The sequence below is a fragment of the Apodemus sylvaticus genome, chromosome 1 (assembly GCF_947179515.1).
Source record: "Apodemus sylvaticus chromosome 1, mApoSyl1.1, whole genome shotgun sequence".
NCBI classification, from domain to species: Eukaryota; Metazoa; Chordata; class Mammalia; order Rodentia; family Muridae; genus Apodemus; species Apodemus sylvaticus.
Window position 1 is genome coordinate 179888069 of NC_067472.1, and position 22616 is coordinate 179910684.

At 44.7% G+C, this 22616-nt stretch overlaps 1 non-coding gene and 1 pseudogene across 1 annotated transcript; both read left to right on the plus strand.

Annotated features, from left to right (window-relative positions):
• Nucleotides 1-4061, plus strand: part of LOC127695441 (igE-binding protein-like) — a 61611-nt pseudogene extending 57550 nt beyond the window's left edge.
• A 5214-nt stretch (nucleotides 4062-9275) lies between these two features.
• LOC127676901 (U6 spliceosomal RNA) lies at nucleotides 9276-9382 on the plus strand. The gene has a single exon (XR_007976310.1). It is a non-coding gene; the product is annotated as a U6 spliceosomal RNA (small nuclear RNA).
• Nucleotides 9383-22616: the final 13234 nt, after the last annotated feature.

Genomic DNA, 22616 nt, shown 5'->3' on the forward strand with positions numbered 1-22616 from the left:
TGGAGGATAGGGACTGCCAGACTGCCGTTGCCGAGGGCCGAAGTGTTCTCGAAGAAGTCCAGGACAGCATATCAGAAACTGAGCGCAGTGAGAGGTTAGGTGCACGTAAGAAGAAACGGGCCCAGAATAAGGAAAATGGACCTCCCGGAAAGTCTGCTGACAAGGGAGAGTATTTTAAGGAACCTAGATATAAGGAAAATGGACCTCCTGGAAAGTCTACGGACAAGGGAGTATATAAAAGAGAAGTTAAAAACTCCTCCAACCTTGGAAAGATGGACGGAGGGAGTAATGTATACCCCGTCCGTGAGCTGCAAGCTCTGCAGATAAGCATATGTCCACAGCCTCTAAGAGCTGTTTAAAGAGGAAAATGGATGCAATTGCTTAACAAGCATGCTTATCTTTCTGTGTATCTGTGTTTGTCCCAGTGCACTGACTGTTTGTCTATGTGTACATTTATGTCCTCTCTGTGTTTTTGTGTGAATGACTGTTTCATGTTAAAAAGAAAAATTGGTAAGGATTTCATCTGCTGGCAACCTCTTAAGCCAGCCGCAGTTTGTGTGAGGACTGATTTAAAGCTGCGCCACAGCAGTGCAGCTCACTCACCCAAGAGGCAAACATAGCTGGGGAAAAAGCCACTTTTAAAAGCCCAGAAGCCTCAAGATTTGGGAAAACTTTGGTTTGGCTTGTAAAATTCATGTAGTCGCGTTATACTTGTTTCTAATTGGTCTTAACGGTATAAGGTTTTACATAACATCTTGACTGAAGAGTTATAAATTAATTGGGTATGATTTAAAAGATACAGTGTTAGTAAGAAAAGGTTGGTTTAAAAACTGGGGATTCAGTGTTGGAGCCATCTTAACTAGCTACATGTGGCTCAACGCAACTCATGCTTTGTTCTTGTTTATAATTGGATTTAAAGGTATATTTTGCATGTCTTGACTATAGAGTATTGGCTAAAGTCACTGGACATGATTTAAAAGATATATGTTATCAACAAAAAGTTAGGTTAAAGCTGGTAATTTAGGGTAGTCGCCATTTTTAAACAACACGTGGCATGATGCAATCCAGGAAATACAGGCCTTTAAGATGCTCTTAAATTGGCATGGTGTTTTGTGTGAATCTTGGCCTGGAGATTGGATTTTAAGATTTAAAATAATGTCTCTTTAATAAGTTACACTGCCAGACAAACCTTGTGCTGTAAAAATGTGTTTGTCATTGATTTAAAAAAAAAAGATTGTTTTAAAATTGGGATTTACTTCCAAAGTTGTAGCTGTGCTCTAATATTGCAAAGAAAAATTGAGTTACAATAAAAATCGCCAGTGTGTCATTGGCTGCAGTTTTCAGTTTGCACGATTCTTAACATATCTTGTAATTAAGATAATTTTGAGAGTGATACAGCTGTGGCTTTTAGAGGCCCATTGCCACTTTTCCACAAGTTTATAGGCTACAATGGTAAGAGCAAAATTTAACCCTCCAAGATTAAAAAGGGGATCTCAGTGGAAATGTATTTGATATCAAGCAGGTTCCTTTGACCATGGAATTACTGGTTTCTTTTGTTTAATCCTCAAAATGTCCTTGTAGGTTTGGGTCTGGTCTTAGATAAAAGGCTCAGATTAGAAGATATTTACATTTGAGGAACCTCATACAATGTCCTTGTCAAGGACTCAAGGTGGATCCTAGGGCAGATAAAAAAAATTTACATTTGAGTTAATGCAAAACTTAGAGCTGCCTCAGGGGAAGCTAGTGAGGAAGTTTTGAGAAATTGTTTCTGCCTTACATGTCCCACCTAGGGAGTGTTTGGCTTAAAAAAAAAGTTTTTGACTTATCCAGGTGTGGGTTAAAATGCAGTTCAAATCTATGAAAGGTCAAGGAGGCTATAAAGGCATTAACATTTGGCCTGTCTACTCCCTACAAAATTATTGTAAATTTAAAGGGTTGGTTTTTTGCTTTACATTCTGATAATTATAAAAGCATTTGCTTCTAACTTTAAAGAGACAACAAAACAATTTCATTAGAAAGTTTTTGCCTCAAGGAATGGCTAACAGCCTTACGTCCTGTGAGAAAAAATGTTTGTCTCTCTTTCAATACAAGAGTTAGGATCTTACATTTTTCAGTGTATAATGTTCATAGAATGTTTGTTACAGGCCTTTGCTCTAACTGTGGACTTTTAAAATTTTTTAGGTAAATGGTTTTCAAAGGTTGTTAGGATATATTAATTGGCTTTATCTTATTTTTACCTTATTTTAAGCTTGCCACAGGAGGTCTTAAACCTCTGTTTTCAAGAAAACGTTTGTTCCTTACTTCAAGCAGCAATCAAATTAATATTAATGGTTGATCTATTACATGGCAAGCCCTTTTTAGGCAAAATTAATAATTGTTATCCAAAAGAATTTGTACTCTCAGATCACATGTTTATTCCTTTAAGTTTCTCCCTGCTTCAGCACAAATACTATAGCAGCTATTTTTGAGATGTTAATAATCAAGCTTTTAATAATAGTAAAAATATATATATAGCTCATGGTTTGGGTGGAGTCGGAACCCTCACTTTGCCATGACCATTGCTAAGACACCCACGGCGCCCCCTCCTTATGAGGCATGCCGTGGAACCTTCTCTTTCCTACCAGAGGGTGAGGAGAAAGTTCCGGATGTCCTTTCCCGTCTTTGAAAGCCTGAAGAACACTGATCAGGCGTATGCCCCAGTGGAATATAGTAGGATTAAAGAACTGGCTGAGGCCTTTAGAAAATATGGAGTCTCGGCCAATTTCACATTGGGCCAGTTAGACCAACTGGCAGGGGATGCCATGATACCCACCGATTGGCAGACGGTGGCCATGGGACAGTACCTAGAATGGAAGGCTTTATGTCACGAGGCAGCCCAAATTCAGGCTAGGGCCAATGCTGCCTCCCTAACACCCGGAACAGCAGCAATGTACTTTTGATATGCTAACGGGGCAAGGGCACTATGCCGCCAATCAAACTAACTATCCATGGGGGGTATACCAACAGATATCAAGCACAACAATCAGGACATGGAAAGCTCTTTCAAATAGAGGGGAGGGAAGTAATCAGTTTACCAAGATCATACAGGAGACCCAGGAACCTTTCTCTGATTTTGTGGCTAGAATGACTGAAGCGGCGGGGCGAATCTTTGGGGACTCTGAGGCTACCATGCCCTTTATAGAGCAACTCATCTTTGAGCAGGCCACGCAGGAATGCTGCACAGCAATAGCTCCCCGAAAAGAACAAAGGCTTGCAAGATTGGCTCAGAGTGTGCCGGGAGCTAGGTGGCCCACTAACTAATGCAGGACTAGCTGCCGCCATCTTACAGTCTCAGAAACGCCCTCCTCGGGGCCCTGACAGGCGCATCTGCTTTAATTGCGGAAAGCCAGGGCACATGAAGAGGGATTGCAAGAGTCAGAAAAATTCCCCAATGCTTTGTACCAGAAAAGAAGCCCGAGACATTGTTACTCAATGTCAGAACTGCTGTCAGTTCCTTCCCGCCCCCCCATACAGGCGTGAATCCTAGGGGGATTTCTCCCCTACAGGTCTGGCAGATGGATGTCACCCACCTGCCCTCATTTGGGAGGCTCCAATATGTTCATGTGTCTGTAGACACATGTTCTGGCATTCTCCATGCCACACCTCTGACAGGCGAAAATACTACCCTGGTCATTCAACATTGCCTCGAGGCATGGAGTGCCTGGGGGAAACCTAAATGCTTGAAAACTGATAATGGACCTGCTTACACCTCTCAAAAATTTAAACAATTCTGCTTACAAATGCAGGTTATCCATATCACAGGTCTGCCTTATAACCATCAGGGACAAGGCATTATCGAGCGAGCCCACCATACGCTCAAATCCTATTTAATAAAAAAAAAGTGGGGTGGTGGAATAGCGGAGGACTTACCCCCTATACCAAGGGTTGCTATAGCGGTAGCACTCTTTACTATGAATTTTTTGAATTTTGACGACCACGGTCAGACTGCTGCTGACCGGCACTGTCGAGAACCACAAAGACCTAAAAGAACTAGTAAAGTGGAAGGATGTGCTAACCAATGAATGGAAAGGCCCGGATCCTATTCTAATAAGATCCAGGGGAGCTGTTTGTGTTTTTCCACAGAATGAAGAGAATCCTTTTTGGGTCCCCGAAAGGCTTACTCGAATCATATTGGACCAAGGAAAAAATACAACTCGGCCAGTCGATAAAGATGAACAAGCCCCTTCTGCTGATGATCCTGACGATCGAGAACCTCGCTGGGGGATCATGTCAACCTTTCCCCTACCTATGCCGAATTGGACCTCCGAGTTCGAGCAGACGCTTCGCGAGCTTCGAACCGCAGTGCTCTATCCTTCACCAGAGGATTGTCCTCCTGGGTGTTTCCTACTTCAAGGAATGGGTCGGGGTGGGAATGTTTGGCATGGCTGTCTGCTGCGGGCTGTGGTGTTACTGTTATGGTTGGTCTGTAGGCTCAGAACCCAAAGTAAATGAGACAAAGTGGTCATTGCGCAGGCACTTGCGGCTCTGGAGAATGGAACCTCCACGGAAGTATGGCTGTCAATCCTGAGGCAGTAGAAAGCCGGCCCAAACAGCTCTTGCACGCCTGGAGTTAAGCTCATTGCACATGGCAGAGTGTTGGACTGGCGCCTGGAGAAGGTTGTTGAACGAGGTATCGCATGGAGGCTAAATCACCTCCAGGAGGCATATCGCCCAGCATAGGGGTTACCTTCCCAAGTCTCCCCTCTCCCAAAAAATGGCAGAGGACAGGTCGAGGATACCCCGGACGTAGCAAGGAGTCTAGGGGATATCACCGTACATGGTCTGATTTCTCACCTTACATGGTCTGATTTCTCACAGGGAGGGACGATCTCTGTCTCCACCTTCTAACCAGGTTATCTGTTAGCCCTTATAGTAAATCAAAAAGGGTGAGATGTCGGGAGCCGCCCGAACGCTCTTACGTCCTCCATTACAAGATGGCGCCTACTTCCTGTTCTTGCTGAGTCGTAAACAGGCCGAGTGCGCATGCCCGAGCGGAGTTTCCTGCCACTGAGTCTCTGCCTACCTCGTGGCGTCATATGGGGTAATGAGCCGCAGCCAACCAGGGTACGCCACCTCCAAGGCGGGACGACTTGCCTATATAAGACTTGGGTTCGCGCTCCCTCGGGGTCTCCGCCCTGTAAGCTTATGCTCTCCCTCTCAAGATGCATTAAAGCTTTCTACAGAAGGATCCTAAGTGTGCCGCGTCGTTCTTGCTGGCGAGACGGTAGCACGGGACAATTGTGAGCTCTTTGGTATATAAAGAGGCTGGCTTTTTGTGATGGTTTGTATGTGCGTGGCCCAGGGAGTGGCACAATTAGAAGTGTGGTCCTGTTGGAATAGGTGTGGTCTTGTTGGAGTAGGTGTATCACTGTGGGCATGGACTTTAAGACACTTAACCTAGTTGCCTGGAAGCCAGTACTGTGCTAGCAGCCTTTAGATGAAGATGTAGACCTCTTCCTGTAGCATGTCTGTTTGAATGTTGTCATGTTCCTGCTTTGATGATAATGGTCTGAACCTCTGAACCTGTAAGCCAGTCCCAATTAAATGCTGTCCTTATAAGAGCTGCCTTGGTTATGGTGTCTGTTCACAGTAGTAAGATCCCAGAGAAGTTGGTGGGGTTCAGAGATGGAGCAAAGACTGTGGGAATGCCAACCAATAACCTGTCAAACTTGAGACCCATCCCATGGGCAAGCACCAATCCCTGACACTATTAATGATAATCTGTTATGCTCTCAGACACCAGTCTAGTATGGCTGTCCTCTGAGAAGCTCCAAACAGCATCTGACACAGACAGATGCAGTCACCCACTGCAAAACAGTGACCGCTGCTTGGGTACACCTACATAATAAGGGGAAGGAACGCTGGCCCCAAAGGGGATAAGAACTCTACAGTAAGACCAACAGAGTCAACTAACCTGGACCTGTGGGTCTCTCAGAGACTAAGTCATCAATCTGGACCTAGGCCTCTTTGCACATATGTAGCAGATGTGCAGCTTGGTCTTTATGTATGTCTGGAACAACTGGAGCGGTGGCTATTCCAAAAGCTGCTGCCTGTCTGTGGGATATGTTCTTCTAGCTGGGCTGCCTTGTCTGGCCTCAGTGGGAGAAAATGCTCATTGCCTTGCAGGGATGATGTACTGGAGGGGAAGGTAACCCAAGAGGGGCCCACCCACTCAAACCATAAGGAGATGAGGAATGAGAGGAAGGATTGTGAGATGGGGCAGTGAGCAGGGTGAACTAATTAATAAAACAGGCAAAATAGAACAACAAACAAACAAACAAACAAACAAACAAAAAAGAGGTTAGCCTTGGAAGGGGTGGGAGGAGCATTTTACACTCATTGTACCTGTGAGGTTTCTCTCTACTATGTGCACTCTAATGCTGAGCAGGGGTTAATATAAACCTAAGGGATTTCCAGAACCCACTGCCTTTGTAAGGCCTTTCCCCAGTATAAACTCTCTAATGCAGATTAAGGGAGGATAGTTGGCTAAAGTATTTCCACACAATGAATGGATTCATGTGTAGTAAAAAATAGCAAAAATCCCATGCTTTGACACTTCCTAGATCATTGAGTTGTTAGATGACAGACACACTCATGCCCTTTATATTTACAATAAGCCTTAAGCATCAAAATAGTTGGGCAGTGGCACACCAACCCCAGTAGAATCTGTGTGAAGAGTTCCACAGACTGAGGCATTAGACTTTAAAGGAAGGAAGTGTTCTGGAAATGATCGTGGAACTCTTGGCTAGAGCAAACATATTGAGCCATAGTTCTCATGGCAATTTATCTGTTTTGTTTTCTTTCATTCCTTAGTGACAGGCTCCTGGTAGCCTAGGCCAAGATCTCAAGCAAGTATTATTGGGCAAGAAACCATCCCTTGAGCTGGGGTCACTCACATGACTTTATCCCGGGGGAAACCAACACTTTACTTTTTATACCATTTACAAAATTATTATGAAAAATATAAAATTTACCAACAATAAAATTCCATATGGCTATGTGTGTCATTGGAGGTGGTTTTGGTATATAGTAAAAGAAAGTCTTAATTAGAAAGAATTAAAATAGTTTAAATTCATGTGTTGAAGATTTAAAAAATCAGGCATTAGATGTTGTCTTAGTCAGGGTTTTAGTGTTGTGAACAGATGCCATGACCAATGCAAGTTTTATAAAAGATATTTAATTGGGGCGGGCTTACAGGTTCAGAGGTTCAGTCCATTGTGGTCAAGGCAGAAGCATGGCAGCATCCAGGCAGGCATGGTTCAACGCTCCAGACCTTTAGAGATGTTTTAATCTGCATAGTGGAAGTTTTAGACCCTTGGAAGATCCCCCTCACCTCCTCCAAGCCTAATGGCTTGACTTCACTGGTCAAATTGACTAGATTTAGAGTCACCTCGAAGGAGGCACAGCTCTGAATGCCTCTGCAAGTTACTTTTCAAAGAGGATTAGCTGAGGCATAGAAGGCCCATTATATAGTATGAGACAAAAGCCTGCAGAGGAGGAGCCTGAAGGGGAAAGGGAGAGAACCAGAAAGTACCAGTATGACCTTCTTTCTGCTCCCTGATCTACCATCATTCCAACTGCCATCCCACCAGGCCATCCTTCATCCCTCGCTATGTTGGACTGACACTTCCGGAGGCTGAGGCCAGATGAACCATCCCCCCTCTAGGCTCCCTCTCTCAGCTATTTGACACACTGTGGAGAGAAACACTAATCCAGCGCTCTCACTCTGTCCTGGCTGGTTTTGTGTGTCAACTTGACACAGGTTGGAGTTATCACAGAGAAAGGAGTTTCAGTTGGGTAAGTGTCTCCATGAGATCCAACTGTGAGGCATTTTCTCAAGTAGTGATCAAGGTTGAGGGCCCATTGTGGGTGGTACCATCCCTGGGCTGGCATTCTTTTGTTCTATAAGAGAGCAGGCTGAAGCAAGCCAGCAAGGAACATCCCTCTATGGCTTCTGCATCAGTTCCTGCTTCCTGACCTGCTTGAGTTCCAGTCCTGACTTCTTTTGTGATGAACAGTAATGCAGTATTGTAAGCTGAATAAACCCTTTCCTCCCCAACTTGCTTCTTGGTCATGATGCTTGTGCAGGAATAGAAACCCTGACTAAGACAAATTGGTACCCCTGTAGTGGGGGTATCCCTGTGACAACCTGACCATGTTTTGGGGAGGACTGTGGAAGGACTTTGGAACTTTGGGTCAGATGATCCATTCGGTGTTAAGAACTTGGTGTAATGTTGTGTAGGAGCTTGGAAGATAATGTTGAGAACATTGCAGAAGATGGAGGCCTGACCTGTGAAATTTCAGAGGGAAGATTAAAGACTCTTATCAGGGCCATGTTTTGATTGTGAAGATTCTGTGGTTTTGGTTAGCTTGGGTTGAAGAATCAGCTGTGATTAACAAGATACCAGAACCACTAAAGCAAACCTTTGTGTTACTAGGACTATTGATAGTGGTTAGCTTAAGCTAAGAAATTAGTGGTGATTAAGAAGAAACCAGCATCACTGAGGTTAAATCTTCTGGGAAGTGTTTTCTGAGAGCATAGAGGCTCTCTTCCAGAGATAGCCACAGTTGTATTTTGTGCTGTCGCTGGATTTGGTACTGTGTAAGAGTCACCCAGATGCTGCTGGTTTTTAAGGCATGAAGGGGTCACAAAGAGCAGCTGAGGCTCTTGGCACACAGTGAGAGACCACGGAAGGCCATTGGTGAAGGTGCAGCCTCAGTTGCAGTTGATGGCCCAGGTCTTGATGGGGTCATGCTTAGGAGCAGGGGCTTGTCACCGTGAAGAGAGCCTATGAGAGGCTATTGGTGAAGCCTAATTACAGTGGAAGATAGCAGTGTTTTGGAGATGCCAGTACCATGCGATGACCACCAAGAACAGCAGCTGCAGTGGAGTACAGGCAGCTGGAGCCTAGAAGACAAGCTGTGTGCTACAAAGGGCAGAGCTGGAGAAGTGACCCAAGCTCTTGGAGGAGCCTGGAAGATCATGAGTTGGATCCCAGACATTGAACCATTGGAGTTTGAGTTTTGCTTTTGGTTGTGACTGTGCCCTGATATGTTTCCCTCTTGAAGGAAGAAAGTATTTTAGTGGAGCCCAGAGTTAAGAGACTTTGAATTTTTAAAAGACTTTGAATTTTAAAGATATTGAACATTTTAAAGAGATTGACCTTTTAATATGTAAAGACTGTGGGACTTTTAAAGTAATTTACATCTTGGGGATGAATAAGAAAGTAAGGGTTGTGCTCGCTTCGGCAGCACATATACTAAAATTGGAACGATACAGAGAAGATTAGCATGGCCCCTGCGCAAGGATGACACGCAAATTCGTGAAGTGTTCCATATTTTTCTAGAAAAGGGAAATCATTTGAAATGTAAATAAATTATATCGAATAAAAAAAAGAAAAAAAAGAAAAAAAAAAGAAAGTAAGGGTTGAGGCTTAGTAGTGATGTGTTTGTGTCAAGTTGACAAGGGTTAATTGTACTGGTTGGTTTTGTGTGTCAACTTGACACAGGCTGGAGTTATCACAGAGAAAGGAGTATCAGTTGGGGAAGTGCCTCCATGAGATCCAACTGTGAGGCACTTTCTCAGTTAGTGATCAAGTGGGAGGGCCCCTTGTGGGTGGATCCATCCCTTGGCTGGCATATTGGGTTCTATAAGAGAGCAGGCTGAAGTAAGCCAGCAAGGAACATCCCTCCATGGCTTGCTTCTGCATCAGCTCCTGGTTCCTGACCTGCTTGAGTTTCAGTCCTGACTTCTTTTGTGATGAACAGCAATGCAGAACTGTAAGCTATGCAACAGATGGAGACACTCATTTTTTTTTAAATCTCTAGAAAGAAGCATGGTAGACAAGCCTCCAGGTTCCTCATCTGTAGTGAGGAGAGTTAAGTCACATCAACTTGACAGTCTTTAGACCACCCATAGGCCCCAGAGAGGCAGGAGGCCCCCCCTTCAGAAGCAAGCTGTGGCTAGACACTGGTGAGTTGGAGGCCTGGTTCACAGACATCAGGCCTCAGTCTATGCAAGATGGCCTCCTCCTGTGCTGTTTGGTTTGAATCTGGTTTCCTTCTGTACCCTGTTCTGTGCTGGAAATTTAGTCCCCAGTGTGGTAACATTAGAGATGGTGTCATGAGGAAGCAGGATGATTAGGTCTCTGGGGTGTTGCTCTAGGAAGGGACAAATCCTATAGACTGGGTGACTTTAGGCTGGAGAGCACTCACGCACTGAGGTGGCCACATGACTCATGCTATTTTCTGACTCTAAGCTGGTGAACCGCTCCTCAACAGAGGTTAAAAAGTGAGGCCAACCTGTGATCTAAAACTCCAGGCTCCCCTGTGAATTGCAAGGCTTTTATTGTTGAATTTCTGTTTTTAGACACCGTGGGGGAAGGGGTCGGATTTGCTACATCTCTGCAGGTGAGCAGGCAAGTGGTTCCCTTGAGTCCTCCTTGAGAGCAAAAAGGTTCCCATCAACAAAAGTGGCTGGCTTTAATTCTTTCCTGCAAAGAGAAAGCCAAATGAGGCCTCAGAGGTAAAGGAGAACTCATGCCTCACTGATCATGCACTGAGAAACCTCCTGGAAGGACCGGCAGCCAGTTTGCAATTGTTCTTGTGTCTTACCAGGACCAGGGAGCCTGGTCCCCAATCTGTTGAGACTAGCTCTGTTAAGAGCCTCCAATCCAGCCAGTTGGGAAGAGCCATCTTGTGGGACACCATAGGTACCTGTGGGACAGAAAGGGGAGGAGCTGACAGGGCTCCATGTGAGCCTGTGGGAAGCTGGGGCCTCACAGGGAACTGACTCCTGTCACATGGTAATTATAACCCTCAGAGTTCTGCAGCTGAGGCAATGACTTATCCTACCAGTTCTAGGGACAACATAGGTTCACTTTAATTCTATCCTCGAATGCCCCAGGCCTGGCATCCACACAGTGGCCTGGAGGTACTGAGAACAAAAAAAACAGAGAACTGTTTTGGGGCTGGTGTGGTAGGCTTGAAAGGTCAGGATAAAAGACCCAGGCTGGGGAAGGGTGCCAGGCCTCAAGCTTGTGCAGCTAGACTTGGGAGGCTGTGTCAGGAAGACTGATGGAGGCCACACTTGAGCAGGGATCTAGTGTGGCTTGTCTGAGCTGAGCAGCCCGGCCCCATTCAGGCAGCCTGAGAGTCCCTTCCTGTCCTACCCTCCTGCCATCCTCAATCAGGTGTGTCACATTTCAGTATTCACAGAGAAGCTTCAGAGGTGGGGAGGGCCACAAGGCATGCCCCTAGCCAGACACAGAGTCTCACAATGACATTGGCTATGTGTGTCTTGTCTTTCTCTGTCAACTTGCTATAGGCACAGTTCTTCTTTCTTTCAGCCTCTTCCAGTAAGACAGTATTATTAGTGTATGCTTTCACATGCTTAAGGTAGTCTTCTAAGGTCCCGAGAAAAAATAGTTCAACTTTTGTCTCTATAACTTGGCAAAGGCCACAATCTGGAACACAAAAGTAAGGTCACCCTCCTTTGAAAGTCAGGCATCAGCATAGCCCAGGGGATAGATGGAGTCAGAGCCTGGAGAGCCTGCATCCCTGGCCCCACATAGTAATACCCACCTCCTCCTGAATTCAGGAGCAGGACATCCCCGAGGAGCACCAGAGCACCAGCGAGCTTCATGGTAATGGTGGCAGGTGCTCCCTCCCATCTTGGTGCTCTTTTATCCCTGCCCTAGTCTGCTCAGTGGGCAGGGGTGCCTATGCTGAGACCCTCAAGACCCCTTCCAGGACACATCTTAGAACTTCCTGGGACTGTGTGTTTGTGTCCTGGGAAGGTGTATATTTTGGCAAGACAATAGGATCCTGGTCAAATACCTGGCTCAGGCTAGTCCTGTTCTTAGTGATCTTAAGGTCACATGTCATGTGATGGTCAAAGGAAAGTATGACGAGGGAGAGGGTCAAATGGCCTCTTAATCAGACCATGAGAAGTAAGGCCTGTGTCCCCCCCATCTCACTGTGAACCTCAATGTTTAGTTAAGAGCTGTACTCACAGTCTGTGTCTAGACAAGGCAGACTTCAGACCACTGTCCATGTGACCCCTGCCCTGTCTCTATCCTGCCCCTGTCTTCCATTTGCTTCGTGGCTTCCCTTGAACAAGTCTCTTCAACCCAAGTTCTTCTGCTGTTATAGGCATCTCAATTTGATCTATCTTTGTTGGTTGTTTTGTTGAGATAGGGTCTCTGTACACAGCCCAGTGTTTCCTGGAACTATGTAGACCAGATTGGCCTTGAACTCACAGAGGTTTTTGTGACTCTCTACCACATGACTTCTGAAGTTAAGGCAAGCACTGCCGCATTTGTCTAACCTTGACTTCTTAAACCACTGTTTGAGGTTTATGTTTTGTGTTTTTGGGTTCCTTCCTTCCTCTCATTCATTCTTTCTTTTTTTGAGACAGGATTAGTCTTGAGCTTATAACCCTCCTGAGAAAGGTTTGTGTGTTTGTGTGTGTGTGTGTGTGTACACATGCTGTATGTTTGTGTGTGTGGTGGATTCAGTTTTCCTTGGAGCTGCTCCAAAGAACCATTTCCAAACAGGTCCACACCCCTCACAGGCTTTGTTCCCTACTACCTCTGGTGGGTGGTTAGTTAAAAGGGATGTTAAAGTGTTTAAGAACCTTCATTAACAGTATAGTGTGAAAAAAATTAAATTTAAAGGGATCCCATACAGGCAACTGGGGATCATGGGAGAGAAGGGCCACATCTTTACTTCATTTCTTTGGACTTTGCCAGTCACCTGACTGTACTGTGTACACCTGAACCTGGAATTTAGCATTTACTTAGCATGTTTGTCATGTGCAGTGTCTCTGTAGGAGGAAGGACACCATTTCTCCATTAGTGTGACCCAAGCGAGAACCAGGGCCTTCATATGCTCTGTTCTCCCTGTCTGAAATGATTTTCCTTCACCTGTCTGGGAGATTTGTCACCTAAATCCCCAGACTGCAACAAAACCAGAATATCTGAGGGAGGGCCAGGTATAGTTTCAACATGTCTTGGGTACACACCAAACACCTGTGTAGAGCCTGGGTCCCCAGTGTGGTAGGGCTGATCAGTGTATAGCGGGTGCTTGAGAAGCAGGGTGGAGCCTCTGCTCTGTGTCTTCCACAATCCCCTGCTGCTCTTCTGTTGTGCACCTGGTGATCAAACAAAGGCCATAGATCCCTGAGGTTATCCTATTCTTGACTTTCAAGATTCCAGACCAAGAAGCAAAGTAACCTCTTTCCCATATACATTACCTAGTCTTGTGTTTTTTGTCATAGCAACACAACACAGATTACAACCCTGCAGGGTACATGATGGATCCCTTGTGTATAAGAAGTCTCCCCACCTCCACCATAGTGAAGGCTCTAAACTCCACTTCATCTTCTCTAGATCCTCTTCTATTGGATGCCTTTTGGTGTTCTTTAGTTGTCTGAAGGTTCAGGGGAGCAAGGCCATCCTCTCTCCCAGGGTTAACACACATAGGAGGTCTTCACAAATGCTGGTTAGACTGGCTGAAGGGCTATCTCACGTCTCACAGGTCTATAAACAAGACCCTTCTTAAAATGTGCAACACCATCTTCCCTCATAACTCATGCTTGACCTCAAACTGCTCCTCCTGCCATGCCTATATTACATAAGTCTTTGTGTTTGTGTGATTTGGCTGGTATTTCATTTTAAAAGTAAAGATTGTAAGTGTTTTGATAAGTCAGAATTAAGCAGTTGTTGTAAAAGGCACTTGACTGTCACTTTCTCTCTGTCAGCTGGTGACAGAATGAAGTTTGCTGAAGACTTACTGGTTAGCTGTGCCAACCAGGATTCTCATCCGGTGTTTGGGCAATTAGGTGCCAAGTTCTGACATCTACTTGTGAACTGTCTGCTGAGCCCACTGGTCTTTGTTTTTATGGCCTTCCATGTTCCAAGGGCTGTGGAGGCCTGTAGAATGTTCCCACTGGGGGCCTTTCTCTTCTGTACAGGGTTGGGAATGGGGACAAGCACACAGTGTGGCTAAGCCAGTGCCTACTGCTGGGTGACCCTATACTACTCTGTTTTTGGCCATGGTGTCATATCACAGCAACAGCAATCTTAACTAAGACACATGGCACACATATGTGTATGCAACAGGTGGTCAGGGACAGACAGTGAGTGGCTTTTGTTGCTCTCCACCCTATATATATGTGTGTATGCATTTTACATACATATATGTGTATATACATACACATATAATTGTATATATAAACATATGTCTGTGATTTTTTGACATTTTATTTAGTTTTATTTTATGTATGAGGGGACTGTGCCGGCCTGAGTATCTTATGCAGTCATGTTTGCTTTCCCTGTGGAGGTCACAGGAGAGCACTGGATCCCTTGGAACTGGAGTTACAGATGGTTGTTAGCTGCCGTGTGTGTGGTGGAAATGAATCTGGGTCCTCTTTACAGCTGAGACCACCTTATATATTTTGAAACAGGGCCTCTTATTAAGCCTGGAGCTTGTTGATTTGTCTAGATGGGCTGGCCAGTGAGCCCTGGGTGGACTCTTTGGGACTGGGGTTACCAGGGGGCACTTTGTGCCTGGCGGACCTCACAGGTTCTGAGGGCTGAAACTCAAGGGTTCAAGTGTGTGCACCCAGCAAATGCTTCACTGACTGGGCCATTATGTAGAACTTTAGAACTTGTAATACAACTCACACCTAGGGAGGTCAACTCCTAGGAGGAACCTCTACAGATCCCCAGGAATTCTTCTGTGAGATGTAAGAACACTGACTTTTATCCGTATTCATTTATCTGCCATGCAATCATTCACAGCAGAATGGGTTCATAGGTGATTTTACTATTATAGCCCAATCCAATATCATGTTGTTTAGTTTGTTTTTCAGATTGTTTGATATTTGTCCACTAGGAACTTTTCGAGCTTCCTCAGGGCAGTTTCTCCAGACATTTGTAGGTGGGTGTTCATGTGTTTGTGTGCTTGTGTATGTATGTGTGTGTGTATGCCTGTATATGGGCAGAGGTGCCAAGATGTGTGTGTGTGCACGTAAAGGTCAGATGACAATTTGGAGGAATTAATTCTCTTCTTTTACCAGGTGAATTCTGGGATTTGAACTCAGGTCTTCACCTTTAATCACGACACCTTTAATCACTGACTTCCCTCAACAGCCTTCCACCTTATTTTTTGAGACAAAGTCTCTTATTGAACCTGGAGCTCACATGGGATTAGGCATGCATACCACCATTCTCATGGGTTCTGGGAATCTGAACCCAAGCTTTTATGCTTGCATAATAAACAATTTTCATATTTATTCATCTCTTTGGCTGCCCCTGTTTATGTGTGTGGTGCTGTGGAATAAACCAAGGGCTTTGCACATGCTAAAAAAAATCCTCCACCCCTGTTGTAGTGAACTAGTCACCAAATGCCAGGGGAGAAGCACCTTTCTGCTCACAGTTTGAAGGGACACAGTCCATCACGGTGAGCTAGGCACAGTGAGGAACTTGAGGTGGTTGACCACATCTACAATCAGGAAGCAGAGAGGCACGGATGGTTTTGCCCAGCTTGTTTTCCTCTTTCCACCCCTTCTATGACCATAGTTCATGCTGACACATGAAAGTCAGTCTATACTCATCAATTGACAAAGCATAAAAACTCCCACACAGAGCTGTGTTTCCATGGCAACTACAACCCTGTCAGGATAATCATCAAGATGAACCATCACACGGCAAGCAGGGTGAGCTTGGACTGAAGAGCTTCCTGTCTTGAGAAGCATGGACTACAACACCCATCTGACATGTCATTTGTGCTGAAAATGTCTTCCTTAGGGTAAGTAGGTTGTTCTGAACTTGAGATAGCTTACACACAGAGCACTGCCAACCAACTCAGCTCCAGAATGTGATCGATGAGAGCTTCCCCCTGAATCGTCCTGAGTGGGATTTCAATACAGCTGCAGGTGATGAGCGACTGATGGTCTCCCACCAGGCTCTGGTGGCAGGTTTCTGGGGGGCAGGCCGATACCCCACCAATCTGGCTGTGGTAAGGGAAGTTCTTTAGGGGGAAAAGGAGCCTCCCTCTGTGTTTTTAGAACAGTGTATACAGGCTTACAGGTGTTATACTCCTTTTGACCCTACTTCTGAGGGTCAGCAGGCAGCAGTAGCCATGGCTTTTATCGGACAGTCTGCCTCTGATATCAAAAAGCAGTTGCGGGCGGCGGCGGCAGCGGCAGCAGCAGTGGAGCAGTGGCTCGTCCAGCTGAAGGGCCATCAGCAGTGGAACCAAGGCGACACAGGGTCCAGTTAGGCCCTGCGCCCACGACCACTGACCTTCGCTGACCAGCCGGGCGGCAAGCAGCTGCGGTTCTGCGGAGCCTTTCGCTGCACGGAAGCCACTTCAGAACTCGGCTTCCCGCCAGTCAGGAGAGACTCACCTCCATCTTGATTCCGGGCTCCAGAGATCGGACAGACTGAGGTACACAAACATAATCCGAGGCCAACACCGCAGGGGGCTGAGCCCATCGGGCGTTGGCCTGCACCTACGCCCTGGGCTGTTCGGGTAGCCATCGGGGTGCCAACCCAGCCAGGAGGGTTTTTTGCCCTGGCCGGCGCAGGCGCCGCCATTTTGCCTACAGGACCCAGAGTGCTCGGGAGGGCAGAGACGGCTAACAAGCGTAGCCTGAGGCTAACAAAACGGTGGTCTAGGCCCCAAAAGGCACAGGACTGACCCCAAGAACTGGGCGGCTTGGTGGGCCATCTGTGTGTCAACCCACCCAGGAGATTGTTAGCACAGCAGACTCTCCCGGTGCTTTCGGGGAGCGTGGACGCACACGCCAGCCATCCGGGTCACCTGGCAGACCCAATTAACAGTCATAGCCCTAGGGGAACTTTGCTCGGACCTTGGCATCCCAGGCTTTTGCCTGGACTCAGGGACTGGGCGGCCAGGCTAACCTTGTGTGCACCAGCCGGGTTGGGGAACCTGCTGCCCAGCTGAGTGAGCGGAACACAGGGGAGGTCACAGCAGCCTACACCTTCGGCGCTCCCTGGGGGTGCACACCGGCTCCATCTGGTCCACAGACACAATCTGGGGCAAGGCCTCAGGCGGGAGCCCTCAGCTCAACTCTCTCCGCTTCAGATCAGCCTGGGCGGCCGCACCACATCTCCAGGTCCCTCAAGAGGCTAGCGGGGGCTTCCGGGCGGCCAGCTGGGAGAAGTCGGTGTGCTCCGGTAAATCCTGCGGGCCCCAACGGGAGCCTTCAGGTGCCTGCTTCGGGATCTGAACAGCCTGGACAGCAACACCCTGTCTACAGGCAGTGCAGGGTGTAAGCTGTGCACCAGAGGCCAACGGGGAAGGGGCAGCTTGCACTAGTGAATCCAGCACTGACAAGACCAAGTAACACCAGTGAGAGCTAGATGGCAAAAGGCAAACGCAGGAACGTCACTAACAGAAATCAAGGCAATATGGCAACATCTGAACCCAATTCTCCTCTACCAGCATGTCCTGGATACCCCATCACACCAGTAAAACAAGATTTGGATTTAAAATCACTGGTCATGATGCTGGTACAGGAACACATGAAGGACATACTTAAAGAAATTCAGGAGAAAATGGATCAAAAATTAGAAGCCCTTGCAAAGGAAACACAAAAATCATTGAAAGAAATCCAGGAGAATACAAAAGCCAACAAGGAGGAAATGCAAAAAACACTTAAAGAAATACAGGAGAACTTTGGTCAACAGGCTGAGGTCATGAAAGACGAAACACAAAAATCTCTTAAAGAAATACAGGAGAACTTTGGTCAACAGGCTGAGGTCATGAAAGAGGAAACACAAAAATCTCTTAAAGAATTACAGGAAAGCACAAACAAGCAAGTGAAGGAGCTAAGCAAAACCATCCAGGATCTAAAATCAGAAGTAGAAACAACTAAGAAAACTCAAAGGGAGACAACTTTGGAGATAGAAAGCCTTGGGAAGAAATCAGGGGACAGAGATGCAAATATCAACAACAGAATACAAGAAATAGAAGAAAGAATCTCAGATGCTGAAGATTCCATAGAAACCATGGACTCAACAGTTAAAGAAAATGCAAAATGCAAAAAGCTTGTAACCCAAAATATCCAGGAAATCTAGGACACAATGAGAAGACCAAACCTAAGGATTATAGGCATAGATGAGAGTGAAGATTTACAACTTAAAGGGCCAGCAAATATCTTCAATAAAATTATGGAAGAAAACTTCCCTAACCTAAAGAAAGAGATGCCCATGAATTTACAAGAAGCCTACAGAGCTCCAAACAGACTGGACCAGAACAGAAATACTTCCCGTCACATAATAATCAAAACACCAAATGTTCTAAACAAAGAAAGAATATTAAAGGCAGTAAGAGAAAAAGGCCAAGTAACATATAAAGGAAGACCTATCAGAATCACAGCAGACTTTTCACCTGAGACTATGAAGGCTAGAAGGTCCTGGGCATATCTCATGCAGACTCTAAGAGAACACAAATGCCAACCAAAACTACTATATCCAGCAAAAGTCTCAATCACCATAGATGGAGAAACTAAGATATTTCATGACAAAACCAAGTTTACCCAATATCTATCCACAAACCCAGCCCTAAAAAGGATAATAGGAGGACAACACCAATACAAGGAGGGAAACTTCACCCTGGAAAAAGCAAGATAGTAACCTTTCATCAAACCCAAAGAAGTTAAGCAATCAAATTATGAAAATAACGTCAAAAATGATAGCAAGTAACAATCACTATTCCTTAATATCTCTTAACATCAATGGACTTAATGCCCCAATAAAAAGACACAGACTAACTGACTGGATACGTAAACAGGACCCTACATTTTGCTGCTTACAGGAAACACACCTCAGGGTCAAAGACAAACACTACCTTAGAGTAAAAAATGGGGTACAGAGTTAAACAAAGAAATCTCACCTGAAGAACTTCGGATGGCGGAGAAGCATCTTAAAAAATGCTCAACTTCATTAGTCATTAGGGAAATGCAAATCAAAACAACCCTAAGATTTCATCTTACACCAGTCAGAATGTCTAAGATTAAAAATTCAGGAGACAGCAGGTGTTGGAGAGGGTGTGGAGAAAGAGGAACACTCCTCCACTGCTGGTGGGGTTGCAAATTGGTACAACCACTCTGGAAATCAGTCTGGCGGTTCCTCCGAAACTGGGCACCTTACTTCCAGAAGATCCTGCTATACCACTCCTGGGCATATACCCAGAAGACTCCCCACCATGTAATAAGGATACATGTTCTACTATGTTCATAGCAGCCCTATTTGTAATTGCCAGATGCTGGAAAGAACCCAGGTATCCCTCAACAGAAGAGTGGATGCAAAAAATGTGGTATATCTACACAATGGAGTACTATTCAGCCATTAGAAACAATGAATTCATGAAATTCTTAGGCAAATGGATGGAGCTAGAGAATATCATACTAAGTGAGGTAACCCAGACTCAAAAGGTGAATCATGGTATGCACTCACTAATAAGTGGATATTAACCTAGAAAACTGGAATACCCAAAACATAATCCATACATCAAATGAGGTACAAGAAGAAAGGAGGAGTGGCCCCTGGTTCTGGAAAGACTCAGTGAAACAGTATTCAGCAAAACCAGAACGGGGAAGTGGGAAGGGGTGGGTGGGAGGACAGGGGAAGAGAAGGGGGCTTGTGGGACTTTCAGGGAGTGGGGGGGCTAGAAAAGGGGAAATCATTTGAAATGTAAATAAATTATATCGAATAATAATAAAAAATATGTGTAGAAAAAAAAGTTCTTAAAATAAAGAAATTGTAAATATTTGATGATAAAAAAAAAAAAAAAAACTCAAAGCACACATTGAACCTAACACAATAATTGTGGGTGACTTCAACACTGCACTTTCCTCAATGGACCGATCAGGAAAACAGAAACTAAACAAGGACACAATGAAACTAATTGAAGCTTTGGACCAATTAGATTTAACAGATGTATATAGAACATCCTATCCTAAAACAAAAGAATATACCTTTTTTTCAGCACCTCATGGTACCTTCTCCAAAATCGACCATATAATTGGTCACAAGACAGACCTCAACAAATATAAGAAGATAGAACTAATCCCATGCCTCCTATCTGATCACTATGGAGTAAAAGTGGTCTTCAATAGCAACAGAAACAATAGAAAACCCACATACACGTGGAGATTGAACAATACTCTACTCAATGATACCTTGGTCAAGGAAGAAATAAAGAAAGAAATTAAAGACTTTTTAGAACACAATGAAAATGAAAACACAACATACCCAAATCTATGGGACACAATGAAAGCAGTGCTAAGAGGAAAACTCATAGCCCTGAGTGCCTCCAAAAAGAAAATGGAGAGAGCATACATTACCAGCTTAATGACACACCTGAAAGCCCTAGAACAAAAAGAAGCTATTTCACCCAGGAGGAGTAGAAGGCAGGAAATCATCAAACTCAGGGCCGAAATCAATCAAGTAGAAACAAAGAGAACCATACAAAAAATCAACAAAACCAGGAGCTGGTTCTTTGAGAAAATCAACAAGATAGATAAACCCTTAGCCAGACTGACCAAAGGGCACAGAGAAAGTATCCAAATTAACAAACTTAGAAATGAAAAGGGAGATATAACAACGGAAACTGAGGAAATCCAAAAAATCATCAGATCCTACTACAAGAGCCTGTACTCAACACAACTGGAGAATCTGAAGGAAATGGACAATTTCCTTGACAGATACAAAATACCAAAATTAAATCAGGACCAACTAGACCATCTAAACAGTCCCATAAAGCCTAAAGAAATAGAAGGAGTCATAGAAAGTCTTCCAACCAAAAAAAAGCACAGGACCAGATGGTTTCAGTGCAGAATTCTACCAGACCTTCAAAGAAGAGTTAACACCAATACTCTTCAAACTATTCCACAAAATAGAAACAGAAGGAACACTACCCAATTCCTTCTACGAAGCCACAATTACGCTGATACCAAAGCCACACAAAGATCCAACAAAGAAAGAGAACTTCAGACCAATTTCCCTTATGAACATCGATGCAAAAATACTCAATAAAATTCTTGCCAACCGAATCCAAGAACACATCAAAACGATCATCCACCATGATCAAGTAGGCTTTATCCCGTTAATGCAGGGTTGGTTCAATATACGGAAATCCATCAATACAATCCACTACATAAACAAACTCAAAGAACAAAACCACATGGTCATTTCATTGGATGCTGAAAAAGCATTTGACAAAATTCAGCATCCTTTCATGCTTAAAGTCTTGGAGAGAACAGGAATTCAAGGCCCATACCTAAACATAGTAAAAGCAATATACAGCAAACCGGTAGCCAGCATCAAACTAAATGGAGAGAAACTTGAAGCAATCCCACTGAAATCAGGGACCAGACAAGGCTGCCCCCTTTCTCCTTATCTTTTCAATATTGTACTTGAGGTCCTAGCTCAGGCAATTCGACAACATAAGGAGGTCAAAGGGATACAAATTGGAAAGGAGGAAGTCAAACTATCATTATTTGCAGACGACATGATAGTCTACCTAAGTGACCCAAAAAACTCCACTAGAGAGCTCCTACAGCTGATAAACAACTTCAGCAAACTGGCAGGTTATAAAATCAACTCCAGCAAATCAGTGGCCTTCCTATACTCAAAGGATAAGCAGGCTGAGAAAGAAATTAGGGAAATGACCCCCTTCACAATAGCCACAAACAATATATAGTATCTTGGGGTGACTCTTACCAAACATGTGAAAGATCTGTATAACAAGAACTTCAAGACTCTGAAGAAGGAAATGGAAGAAGACCTCAAAAAATGGGAAAACCTCCCATGCTCATGGATCGGTAGAATCAATATAATTAAAATGGCCATTTTGCCAAAAGCAATATACATATTCAATGCAATACCCATCAAAATCCCAACTCAATTCTTCACAGAGTTAGAAAGAGCAATTATCAAATTCATCTGGAACAACAAAAACCCCAGGATAGCTAAAACTATTCTCAGCAACAAAAGAAAATCTGGGGGAATCAGTATCCCTGACCTCAAGCAATACTACAGAGCAATAGTGTTAAAAACTGCATGGTATTGGTACAGTGACAGGCAGGAGGATCAATGGAACAGGATTGAAGATCCAGAAATGAACCCACACACCTATGGCCACTTGATCCTCAACAAAGAGGATGAAAACATCCAATGGAAAAAAGATAGCCTTTTCAACAAATGGTGCTGGTTCAACTGGAGGTCAGCATGCAGAAGAATGCGAATTGATCCATCTTTGTCTCCTTGTACTAAGATCAAATCCAAATGGATCAAGGACCTCCACATAAAGCCAGACACTCTGAAGCTAATAGAAAAGAAACTGGGGAAGACCCTTGAGGACATCGGTACAGGGAGAAAGTTTCTGACCAGAACACCAATAGCGTATGCTCTAAGAGCAAGAATTGACAAATGGGACCTCATAAAATTACAAAGTTTCTGTAAGGCAAAGGACACCATCAAGAGGACAAATCGGCGACCAACAAATTGGGAAAAGATCTTCACCAATCCTACATCAGATAG